The sequence below is a fragment of the Austrofundulus limnaeus genome, unplaced genomic scaffold (assembly GCF_001266775.1).
Source record: "Austrofundulus limnaeus strain Quisiro unplaced genomic scaffold, Austrofundulus_limnaeus-1.0 Scaffold134, whole genome shotgun sequence".
Classification (NCBI taxonomy): Eukaryota; Metazoa; Chordata; class Actinopteri; order Cyprinodontiformes; family Rivulidae; genus Austrofundulus; species Austrofundulus limnaeus.
In genome coordinates, this window is record NW_013952536.1 from 505034 (window position 1) to 518280 (window position 13247).

Below are 13247 nucleotides of genomic sequence, written 5' to 3' on the forward strand. Positions count from 1 at the left end.
TGTGTGTGTGTGTGTGTGTGTGTGTGTGTGTGTGTGTGTCACCACAAACCTCTTGCAAGCACTATATGTACACACAGGAATAGCTTTGACCTGTTTACAATATATTTAAGGATATTTCTGCCTCTCCCTCTGTGCCGTCTGATTATGAGATTTTCCCCCAAGCCTTATTTGGTGTATTTCTGGGTGGGGATATGTTTGTGTTGAGTGCTATGGCAACCAAAGTCAAGGTGACCAAGAACATGTAGCACACATTAAATTACCAGAACAGAGCCAGGAGACAATGCAGTCAGCACAAAATAGCATTTATCTGCAGCCTGATTGTTGGGATTTCAGAGACCATCCCTGGGCTGGCTGTGGTTTTATTGTCTTGGTGAGTTTGTTCACTGTTCACTCTGAGGGCAAAAAAGGGATGCTGCTTTTTACTGTTGCTTCTGTTTRTATCATGTATCTGTTCACAAACACTGTAACAAAAATGAACTACCAAGCTAGTTGACAATGAAGAAAATGTTGTGGTTGAAAAAAATTATGAGACATAAGTTTAGGCTATTATTATGTTCTTAAAAACTTTATGTCCTATTGGAGGCCTGATAGGATGCCTGTGTATTTTTTTATTATTTTTTTGTTCAATGATGATTTAATTTAACTTAAAGGGATAGTTTGAGTCTTTTGAACTGGGTTTCTGAGACATTTATAAATAGTTAATATATTACCTGTTTTAAATAGTTATATGAAAGACATCAGTTTGGACAACTGGAGTTTAAATTCTGACTGGTTTGATGAGTTAGTGGGACCAGGACCAAAGTAGATTGCTGCTAGCATAAAAAACTTCACTCTCAAAAATCTTATAACAATTCATGTGAATACTGTTTTCTAAACCTTTACAATGTTAAAAACATTGGTTATTCTTTTGCAAATATAATAGTCCTACCAGAGGTGTCCCAAACTGCACTGGAAGTGAAACTGTTACTTACTACTGTAGTTTGTGCTAGAAAAAAAAATTAAATAAATAAATAAACTATAATTTTATGTAAATAATAGGTGGTGTAAACTTTAGTGTGTGGCTAAAGAGTTTTTCCAACTAAATGCAGTACATCTTAAATAACTCAGACCTTCAAAGATGAATTAGTGTTTGGGACTGCTTTGCAGAAATCCAGGGCTGTAGTGCCGGCACAGAATAAACTTTGGCGCTTTGGCAGGCTGAATACTTGTGGTGTTCTGTCTCACTTAAAAAAAAAAAAAGAACTCATGGCAAATAAAACAAACAATGCTTGACCTCTTATTTTACTGAAACTTTGGTCCACATGTGGTCTTCCATAATAATGTGATAGATGTGTGAAATATGGGTGATGTCTGTCTCGTAGCTTATTGTGTGCTCTCTGTCTGTTTCCTCTCTCCTAAAGAAGCCCAAGTCCTGAAATATTGACTGAAAATAAGCCTGACAATCCTCCCACTTCCCTTCTTTCAGAGAGTTTTTTTTTCAGTCCCAGGAATGTATGCAAGGCAGAAAGCATCACCAACAGGAAGGATGATACAAGGACATGCTGTAATTATGTTCAAAGATACAGATTCAGCCCAGTTTTTACTTGTAAAACTTGAGCAATCAGTTTTGGAATCTGAAAGAATCCTCTTTTGTGGTTGTCTTGTGCTATTGAAAGAGTCTGCCTTGCCCTGGCTTGTGACCACTTGTTGAAGGGGTTGGGAGTGATTTAGAGAGGGCAGCTGGATAACAGAGATTTTATTTATCTATTCTGAGAGGCCTTTATTTTTGCAAGTTGTTCTCAGCTTGCAGTTGCTCAGCTTTATGGCAAATTTTCTGCGTTGCGTGAMGCGAGCATGGCTGAAAGAGGAACAGCTGAAAGTGTGAAAGGGGTCCTAATAATTAATGAAGTAACTGGAGAATGTCGATATATTTTTTAAAAGAAGTCAATCTAGATCTGTAGAAATGTGACTAAATGTGTTAAACGTTGATTATCTCTGAGAGCAAAGGGACACATGTAAAGTTTTTGCCCATGTTTGTGTGGTTAGTTGTTATTAAAATACAGTTGCTCATGAACCACTTGTTGAATTTCATTGAAACTTGCAGAAAGCTATGATTGTATACATGCATGTCAAATTGTATGGACTGTTCACAAATTTTTCACAGATTTTCCCCCATTTTGCAGGCATATAGAGAAAATCTTAGTTTTTTTTTCATCAAAAACTTTGCATCAAATTTATTTAAGTCCCAGGGCCAACAGGGTGTAAGGAAATGCGTTCCCATCTCCTCGCCCTCCCTCCCTGCTCCTCTGCCGCCGCAGATGCCGCTGTCTCCGCCCCCATGTCCTCTCCCCCGCGGCCAACAATCCACTCCCACTCCCTCGCTCCTTGTATTGTGTCCAAAGGGGTTGACATGTGTAGATACCGCCTTCAACCACTTCACTTGGGGAGACAACCCAGTTCAAGATGGCTGCCACAGCCTTAACTTTAATGTAGTTGCAGTCCAGAGTCTTTCATAAAACATTCTCTAAGTCCTACTTGTTGAATGAGGTTCTTGCTTAAAACCTCTGCATTAATTAATTGTTGGAGTTGACTTCATTGTTTAGCAAAATATTTTGTGAACCCCTTGACAACATTTAAAGGGGTAATATTATGTGTTTCTCAGGCATATATTTAAATACTATACCATAAAAAGTATCTATGTCACCTTTAGTTGTTATTAAAATGCTGTTTGTATGTTTAAATATAAAATAAACTTATCTTCTCATCGCTTCCTCTTCTAAACGCCTTGAAATTGGCCTCTGTCTCTTTAAKAACCATCTTCCGCTTCTGTCTCGCCCATTTCGATGCGGTCGGGGGGGAAGAGTGGGGGCTGTCATGATGCAGTTTACTTGGCATCTGAAAATACATTTCCTCAAAGGTATTTTGAATCTGAAAAGAGCTTCACTGAGTGAGAACTAATGTTGAGAGTTCAGCAGACAGTTTAACTTTCACTTTCACTTTAACCCAGGAGCCAGCAGGAGTCATGGGTGGGGTGCGTGGGGTGGGGGGTGAGGATGTGTGCTTCGTGATGAGGAAGCTTGGCTTAAAGACACGTCCCAGGGGCGTTTCTGGTCCCAAAAGACGTTTCTGGTCCCCACCTGTCGTTTTGCTCCTCAGCATGGCTGCCTACAAACGCTGCAGGGTTTCTCAGACATGCATGAATGAGTCAGAACAAGGCTTTGGGCATGTTTTTTATGAGAGTATAACATTATAACATGATATAAAACTCAAAAAAGATGGTTTTCAATGATATTGCCCCTTTAAAGAAGTCAATCCGATTCAATATGGCTGCCACAGCTAATCGACATTAGCCAACACAAAAATGTCTATAACTCAGTCAGTTTTACAAATATTAGGCTCAAATTTGTTCTTGTAGTAGTTGAGGGTAACTCACAACACGTACTCTGAACATGAAATTGCATATGCTATATTCAAAGTTTGACCAAAATRGCTACAATTTTGCTATTTCTCAACGTATGTTGATTTTAGTCCAAAGCTCTGACATGAAATGTGGCTGGCAATATGCATTCCTTCAAGGAAAACTAAGCCTCTAATTTTATGTAGCTTTTTCTGGAAGAAAAATAGACCATAGGATAAATCATATGACAGTGTTCAGGGAATAGTAATGCATTTTCGCCCCTAACTTCCTGCTGACAATATTAGCTTTTGCGCTTTTTTATCCAGTGACCAGTGACATGTTGAATGGCTTGAAAAAAAGGCAGAATGTTACATAAAAWGAAGCTTGTTTATTAAACAGTTTTTCTCACGGCTTTGTGAAACTTCTCCAGGCATCTGAATATGTGATTGTTCTGTGGCGGTACGTGTGCGAGTATAGATATGGAAGCATTATTACCCAGGAGAGGTCATGGGTCAAGTATTAAGCAAGCTGCCTGCCTGGATCCCTGCATCAGAGATTTCACTCTGCTGGCCCCAGATATACTCCTGAGTCTTGTCTAAATAATCAAGAAGTCCTTCAGCATACAGTTTTCAAAACTGATAAATAAACACATGAGACCAAGATTAAAAGGAAGTATCGCTGCAAAGAGCCCACAGTGCCAAAGTGAAGATTTATTTCTTTATTTATTTTTTCACCTCTTAAGTTGAGATCAGCAAAGGTTTATGCACGTTATTCCTTCTGGAAAAAGAATACCCTGTTGGTCATAAGCTGTTACCTTTCATCCCGTTTTCTTCGTTTCATAACAATGTTGTTTGACCTTCTACATAGGAACAGTTTGTTTCAGCCTCATTTCTCTTAAAATGAAGGAAAACAATGGAACAGGCTCAGATAGGAAGTCACATTTCAGCTTATCAAAAACAGATTAGAAACTGAAGAAGAGGCTAAAATAGAACAAAGGCCCTTACCATTTTCACAGTTTGCATTTTTGTGGTTTCCAGATAGCATTTTAGTACTAGTTCTGCTTTCCATAAGACGTGCCTTAGATAGTTCAAAAGGCAGAAGCACATTTATGAAATTGATTCTTGTTGATGTTATTTTGTCAGTACTGTAGTATTAATAGTTGAAAGCTGGAGTAGTTGAGGTTTTAATATTTGTGTTTACAGCCCACTCTCTTTTTGAACCAGTCAAGCGTCCTTTTTTTCTTTCTAAAACTCCTGTCTGGCTTCTTATTTGTATCTCTAATGAGGGATGAAGTTAGAGTGAGCATTATCACACAAACTCAAAATAACCACAGAATTCAGACAGTGCCTTATTAGGTCACGTATCTACAATGGGAAGGAAGTGAACAAAAATTTATTGACAAGCTAGTGTTCCTCAGAGTACAAGATAACCTAAGTTGGAGCTGATGGCCTTGGCTTTTTCTTCAACAACAATTTATAATGTCTTGCATAGCTTGAGTGAAGTTTTAGATGCATTCCTTTGGATCTTAAAAATGCGTTACTCAAAATGAAGTGTTTAAAATAAACAGAAACCTTGGATGCTTTGTTTCTGTTTTACAGTGGAAAAAACTAAGTCATGACACAAGTTTTTGCTCTAAAGCCACAACAGAATTTACTAGTTTTTCCTTGGTAACACTCATATGTAGGAATATCCTATTAAACATGACTCCCTAGTTATATGATAGCCCAGCTGCAGCACTGTTATTACAGTAAAGCACCGATTCAAAGTATGACATGCTACTGAAAAGAGTAATTGAGAATGAAAACTGTCACAAACTGTCTATTTATGGATCCACTTCATAAAAGCGCTTATCCTCTCCACAACATGTCTGACTTGTATTTTGTTCTATTTTTGACCTGAATCTGTCCTTGAAAAGGACAAGAAAACTATCAGTCTGTGGGTGTGTGTGTGTTCAAAGTGTGTGCGTGTGAGTTTGTGTGACAGATGGATAGGGTGGGGTGTATGGCGTCACAAGTGCTCCAGTTTAGGAAAAGTGACACTTTGCCTTGAAAGACTCTTCAGGCCAGTTAGATAAGGAATTTAGTGGCTTTATCACAAATGCCCCTATTTAATTTAAAAGGGTGAGGCACTTAGGATCTGGCAGCAGTCTTTCAGTCCAGTGATAAATTTGCAAGAAAGTGGAAAAGAGTGGAGCCTGAGAGCAGATTAGCAGGATACAAATATAGAAGTGACATTATAGAGGGTATTAGTCAGGTGCCAAACAAGTGGTTGGTTCCTGATAGCTCTGAGAATGGGGCCCAACCGCAGGCTGGGAGGACAGTTTACTGGATACTCTGTGAAACTATAAGATAGATTAAACATAGCTGTTTTTACTTATTTTTCTAGAAACCGGTTAAATCCTCCAAATGGACAATGTTTTGAAGTGCTACTACATTTCAGTACAGAGCTTTAATAATATTATTTCAAATAAAAACATTGTGAAATCATGGCTTCATTTTTTTTATTTTAGAATAAAAGCTTACATAAATGCACCAAGTAGTTTTTTTTTTAAACAGAAAGAGCTTAATTCCAAAGTCCATAAATAGCAGTGCTTGTTATCATCTTATATTCTTCAATTTCTTTCTTTCTTCTCAAAATATCAGAAAAAAAGACAAGTTCTGGAAAAAAAGATCTAATTACAGTAGGGCTGGGCAAGAATTCAATAACAATATATATCACAATAGATACATTATCAAAATCTATAGAAAATTTGTCCAATGGAATGTAGATGGTTGATTTCACTGAACTCCGATCCAGAACCACACAGCATTCTGGGGGATGTAGGCAGAGGATAGACTTTAGCTGCTCGACCTCTCACAGCTAAGCAAGGCTGGCGGCATCAACTCATTCACTGTTTGCTAAAGCTAGAAACAACCTGTTGAGTAACATGCACAGCAGCAATTTCATGGTTCATCACTGTGCCTCAAATCTGCCTAAAAATGAAAACAGAATGATGTGGAGTGAAAGGAGAAAAGGAGAGCAACAGCTCGAGAGGAAATTTTGAATAAAAAAGGAAAAGTCATGTCACCAGTTTTGCAGTAATAATCAGCCTTTTTTCCTGGTCTTTATTTCAAATAGGTAAAACAAAAACTAATCCATAATTATTGATAGCGACTGCTATGAAATGCTTAAATTGTGATACATTAAGCCAATATCACCCAGCCGTAACGTACAGTATTTCCCTTCAATGATCTTGCAACTGCTTTCCTTGCTGCTGATTTGTACCTTTTAGATAGCTTGTAAGTCAACCAAGTTCATCCCTGTGTGATTTTTTTTTTATGAAGCACTGGTCACAAACACTCAGAATTCAAGGAACTGCAACAAACAAACAAACAAACAAACAAAAAATGTTCTTACTTTCTCACCATTTGTATCACCAACTAGTCTTGAGTCACAGAAACCACCTTAACGCTGACATCATGTATAGCCCCTGTGACATCAGCATCCAACAGCTGCTATTTTTCAATAAGCTGCCAGTATATTTTGAAATTGATAGTAAGTTCTTCAAACGCTTGGATTCTTTTATTTGCATGTGACCTTGAGTTACTAGATCTTTTACTTCTTGAGAAAATTAGTTTCACACATAGATAGCTGAATTAACCCAATATTGCAGAGCATAGCAGTCATTTTTGCAGAGTCAGATGAGACAGGGCGGCTAATGTCATCTGCTCTGGGTGCTGATGTGTGTGGGCCAAATTAACATGGGTTCTCCAGATGAAATATATTTAATGTTAGCACAAAAAGAAAGTAGAATCATTGCAGTTAAGAGTTTTTATGCTAAAAATGTCCAAATATACCATTTTGAAAAAGATAAATTAGTTTTAAAGGCAATTAATAACTAAAAATGCGATTCTTTACCTTAATTTACATTAAAGATGATTATCCAAACCATTTTTTTGCATATGTTTTTACATTTCAAAGCAACTCTAACTTCATAAAGATCTTGAATTACACAGCAAAGTCAGATTTTTGAAAGCATCAAGAGAAACTGTTGTGACATGAATTGCTGTTTCATGTTTACAAAACTGTAAAACAGTGGGGACACTGTGGAACTTAAAACTCTATTCATGATACTGTGTCTAAAATTATCAGTGCCTGGAATATATTAAACAAGCACATGTACACCATTTGATACGCGGTTTTTCCTTTTTCTCATTCTCTGTCCTGAAGCCAGTATGTTCAGTGTCATTATTTTCAACATGTTTCTATTTTCTAACACACAGCTCTATTTTGTCACTAAACATTCTCTTTTCTCATTTTTTTTCTCTCACCCTCTCTTTCTTCCATTTTCCTTCTTCTTCTTCTTCTTCTTCTTCTTTTTTTTTGCTACAGTTGGTGTGTGTTCCTCTTGGCACCGCTCCCGTAGCTTGTTTGATGTGGTTTCCAGAAGTCCTGAACTGCAGTCCCTGGCCACTCTTTCTGTCATCGGTAGACCTGCTGTCTCTTTAGTCTCCATTGACTCTTTTTAACCTCCTCCTTCCTCACATTGAAGCAGCTGCTTTCCTTCCCGCTGCACATTTCTGCATGGAAATGATCTGATTCCCATTATTTGGTAGTAAACCAGATTTCACTGTGGGCTGCATACACAAGTGCACTCTTACAAATACACTTGGCTTCATTGAAGAACATCTTCCAGGCTATGTTCCAGTCAGTGCCTAAAAAAAAAATAAAATAAAATAAATAAAAAGAAGCCTACTTTATCCCAATTTAGAATAAAATAAGGAATGTCTAAATTTGCTTTTTAACCTGCAATCCACTGGCGCCTTGTACTTTTTTCTACCACAATATTATGTAAAACTATATCAAAGTTAATTAGCCCTCTTACACCATTTTCTACCTGTGACCTCCACTCATTGTAATTTGAGTGATAGACGAAGAGGAAGTGGAGGGAGCCTGATAGTTGTTTCAAAGAGGGCCCTGTAGAGGACAATCAGTGACCCTCTATGTGCACCTTTCCTGCATATAGCAGCATGTTTAAAGGGAAACTGATAGGCAGGTGAAATATCCGCCACTTACAGAAAAGAGGCAGGGACCCGGGAGGGCACACAGGACAGAATGGATATGGATTGGGTCACAAGGCTGACGAGGCCATCCTTACGAAATGAATATTCCTTGCAGAGTACTCTAGGTGACACTTAGGTCTAAGGACAAAACCCAAGAGCAAAAATTTAATTCCTAACTTTTGTTTTCACAGATAAAGGTGCTGCGTCACATTTTTGTAACATTTCATACCACCTTCCGGGTCATATCGGACTATTTATAGTGACAGTGGATGATTTGTTATACCCAACATCTAATGAAGGTTGTAGACTTTGGTCTCTTCAGTCATTAGTGTACATTTGAAACAGAAAAGTAAATGGAATAATCAAGTAACTGCTTTCTCCYTACCAGCGGAAATATATATTATCATGAGATGGACTTCCACTTCGTATCAAATGGATGCTTTGCGGTGGAGGCAGAGCTAAACATGCCCAGGGGGCTCGAGCTAGATTGGTGTCTCATTTTCAGGGGCAAACAAACACATACAGGGACCAGACATGGCTGTCACATCTCCCTTAGCTTCCCTGTCATCCCCCCCGAGGGCAGCAGGCAGGGGCGACCTCTGCGCTCTGGTCGTACCATGAAAATCTACATGCGCCGGAGACAAAGATGCATTTGCTGCAGACTCACACAAACGGATAGCAGCATATGTTGCAGTTGTTGTGGCCGCTGCTCCTTGTCACTCTCTTGCGATCACCGGTCTGACCTTCCGAGCTGAAAAGGAGCGCATTTTACTCCCCAAACATGGCTCCATTTTTAACTTTCCCAGATTGATCAGTGATTGTGCTGGCGCCAAGACGCTGTATAGCTTTACATCAGCGAGGAGGAGGTTTAGCGGTTTTCAATAGTATTTCAGGATATCCTTGCTGCTGCTGTTGCAGTTTTTGGCAGACTAACAGCTGCCACCAGCATTAGTGTATGAGCAGACACTTCTTAATGTTCCCCAGCTCTGGCCTCATGTGTCACATGGACTCCATCCAGCTTAACCCAGTTAGGATCCACAATGGCTGGGCTGGTCAAAAACAGTGTGGGACCAGCAATTTACAATATGCTCAAAGCTGTCTCTTCATTACAAACTATAATGAGTGGACCCTCTCTTTTGGTGGCCTCTGTTTGCCCACAGAAGGCAAACATGGAGGAAACACCTTACTAATTATATGCGATTTATTATTACAGATGAAAAGTGATTACTTACAGTCTCTGGACCAAGGGAAATTAGTCACATAGCATTGTTGCTTATAATTTGACAACACTGCCTTGAATTCACTGAGATGTAAAATTAATTCTTGCAGTTGTTTTCAATGGGACCTTCATGTTTGCCCTGCTCACAGTTAAAAATCTGAGAAAAATACAAATGATTGGGCTTGGCTCAGTAACTTCATTGTGCAGGGAAAAAGAAAGCCAAACTGGATGGGCTTCAGTGGTTTTAGGCCTTTTGAGGGTTGGTTTGTCAGGATTTATGTATTTAATTACACACTCATTCTACTAATGTAAGTCAAGAAAAAAGGAAAATGGATAAAAAGCTCCATCAAGCCTATAAGCTTGTAGTTTTCCCTCTTACTGAAAGTTGGCCACTGCTGTTGTTTAGCTCCCCTTGAACTGGGCTAATACTTGTCTATTCCGATTAGGATTAGTAGCATGGGCTCAGGGACCTGGGACACGTAATCTAATAAATCAAGATAAAAAACACAGAGATTGGTTTACAGAGGGCTTGGATTTACTGTTGGCCATCTCAGAGAAACAGGGATTAACACGGCATTTGGTACTGTAGGACTCCCCATACACACCCCACCCTCTGCCGAACACACACACATACACACTGAGAGAGAACTGGGGGAGTTTTATGCAAAGGAAGGAGAGGGAGTCCAACACAGGGAGGTAAGATGAAGACTTAGAGGGAGGGAGAAGGAGAGAAGGGCTGGCTCAGGCTTTATATTCCTTCGTAGACAGCAAGTTAAACTCACAGTGACAGGGTCAGGTTAGTCCTTGTACAAAAGGCTTTGTTCCATAGGCAGATTAAAGGTCTCTCTGACAGATTTTACACTTTTGGATCATGTTGAACATGTTAGCAGTTAATCCTGTCTGTAAGGGAGAAGAAGCCCTGTTGCCAAACAAATGAGAAATAGGCTCTGAGAATGGTGAGCACACTTTGGAAAAAATCAGGAGTCCTCTGCTTAATTTTAMAAAAAAAAAAAAAAAAAAAAAAATCCCTCCATGAGTCAGGCTTTTTTTCTGCTTCATTCATAAATAGTGAAAAAGAAGGCACATACTTTGGAATGYCCCTGTTTTAGTTTATATGTAACTGGCTAAAAGTTTAACTGAGATTAAGAAGACTTTAAATGTAAAATATGTTTGTTATTTACTCTTTTAAGCCAGCGTTGTTTGGAGCCAAAGTTGTCATGGAGCCATTACTTGGTGTTTTCTGTTTTAAAGCATTTATACACATTTTTTAAATTTGGGGCCAGAATGTTGATTATGTGTCCTGACTCTAGTGATTTGACAATTCACGGCARTCCAGTGGAATTGTCATACCCATTTGATTTGATGACGTTTACTGCCAAATAATGTTTTTGCCTCTCTTTCTGTGTTTTCATATTTGTGTCAGTTCATCTGTCTACCTGTTAGCAAAATATCTCATAAACTACAGGATGGAATTTAATTAAACTTTCAAAAATTAATTACTGGATGCAAATCTTCAACTAATTACCATTTGGAAACAATCCAATTCAAGATGGCTGTAGCTAATTGAGCTTAGCCAACACAAAAATGGTATTAAATCTTCTAATTTTAAATATATGGAGCTAAGATTTGGTATGGTAATCACTGAGGGTCTTTCCAAACACATATTCCGAGTGCTCACAGAGTTGGCAACTGCTTGAGATATTGCACAATTTTTTATTGAACCCAAACAGCTGTATCACTATCATTTCTCTATATTAGATGATTTTAGTTTAAAACATGAAAGGTGGGAGATGATATGCATTCTCACAGGGAATGCTAGGCCTTTAATTTATTCCAGAGCGACTAGTTTGAAGAATTACTGGCAGTTATCTGTCGCCGCTTCTCTCCCGATGAACCTTTATTTTCTGAGAATCATCACTAAAATAAATCCACCTGAAATTTGAATTCTTCCTATTTTCTCCCCGCTGCCAGGGTTTCGCATAAAGTTTTACATATCAAAAGTGGAATGTTCTTTCATCTGCTTGCGTGTCTTGTTAAGCAATATCAAACACAGGAAATTCTTTCTACATCCACATATAAAGCTTGATAAATCCTAGCAACACATCGCAGCTTGTGCAAAAAGAGGCCTTTTCTTTCTTTCCGGGGGAACTGTTAGCAATATCACTGGGCAATTAGCAAGGAAACTAGAAAGAAATGGAGAAGCCAATTACTTCTGTGAGTTAGCTAAAGGCCATTTTAAACTGTGTGCCCATGACATATTAATGTTTATGGTAAATATTATAGTTGGAGACAGTGAGTGCATGGCGTGAGAGGCGAGGGGGGGGGAGAGGCATCAATCTCATATCGAGAATAATTTATTAAGATCTGAGATGCGGCAATTACGTGGAAAGGACCAAAAAGAAAAAAAAAAGAAGACACCAACTCTCCAGGAACCGCATACATGATTGCAATCTTGATTAAATCCCCCTGGATCTAATGAGTTGATTTTCTGCTGTTAATATTGCATTGGCTGATGATGGATTCGTTAAGATAATGGAACGAAGCTAAAATATAAATGACTCCCTGTCAAGGAGCAGATTTTCGTCATTTTCCGTCTGACACCTCCGCCGTGGGGATTTGGTGAGGCCTTTTTGTGTTTAAAACCATCAGGATCTGGAATACTAATTGCTCATGTGTGGACGCCTCTAATACCTCTCCTCCTTCCACCCTCTCCCACCACCCCTGTTGATCATCCCGGTAAATATCTGCTCTGCATCTCTACGTGGAAACAAAGACAGCAGCTTCTTTTCTTTAAGGCTGATGAACGTGTCCCTCTTTTTATCTTTAGAAAACACAAATCACAGGTATTTTTCTGTTGAGCTCGAACACCTTTGTTTCACCTATCAGTTCACAGCTGAAGGGCATACTTTTCAAGCTAGTAGAAACTGACAAAAAATACTAAAAAAAACTTGAGGAAAAAGGCTTCTGCTATCGACCTGTGCTGTCGAAATGAATTAATAATGTGGTCTCCCTTTGGTGCCGTGGAGAGCCCCTCAGCTAGTCTTTCTTTGTTTTAAATTGTCTGCCACGTAGGTCAACTGGAGGAGCAAAATCTACAATGTATAGAGTATTGATTCCATATCTCATCTCTACAAGTATCATTTTTTACTCTAGTGTAGTAGAAACCTAGAATATCATAGTGTGATTATTCTGAAATAAATATGCTCTCATGTTTTTCTGATATATTTTGTGAAAAGGAAGCTCCACAGTACAACTGTTTATTGATCATTAGTTGTCCTATATATAGAAAATCTGCTCAATTTATGCCAAACAACACACCCATAGTTTAAAMTAAAAACCAAATATTAAAGGGATCCCCGATTAGTTGTAACATTAGACTTTATTTAATAAACATATATTTTAACTCTAAAATAAAGACTGTAAAATACTGTAGACTGTTTAGTACTTATAATTTTTAAACTAAAAGTTTAAAAATATATTACATGGACAGGACCATTTTATTTACACGCAAAGCATTCTGGGTAAATGATGACATGGATAGGTCATTGGTGCGAGGCTGCTAGCGAGCTATATCCACCCTGAAGGTTAATCTTGGACAATATCTGAAGAT

The 13247-nt window shown here is 38.5% G+C and overlaps 1 protein-coding gene across 3 annotated transcripts in view; it reads left to right on the forward strand.

The window, feature by feature from the left end:
- The window catches only part of casz1 (castor zinc finger 1), a 179863-nt gene that overhangs the window by 70313 nt on the left and 96303 nt on the right, over positions 1 to 13247 (forward strand). The window contains exon 3 of one of the 3 annotated variants that reach the window (XM_014015776.1): positions 7748 to 7843. The exons of the other annotated variants lie outside the window; for them this stretch is intronic. The gene's annotated coding sequence lies outside the window, so the exon portion shown is untranslated. The remainder of the gene's footprint in view (positions 1 to 7747; positions 7844 to 13247) is intronic. 3 annotated transcript variants of the gene reach the window in all.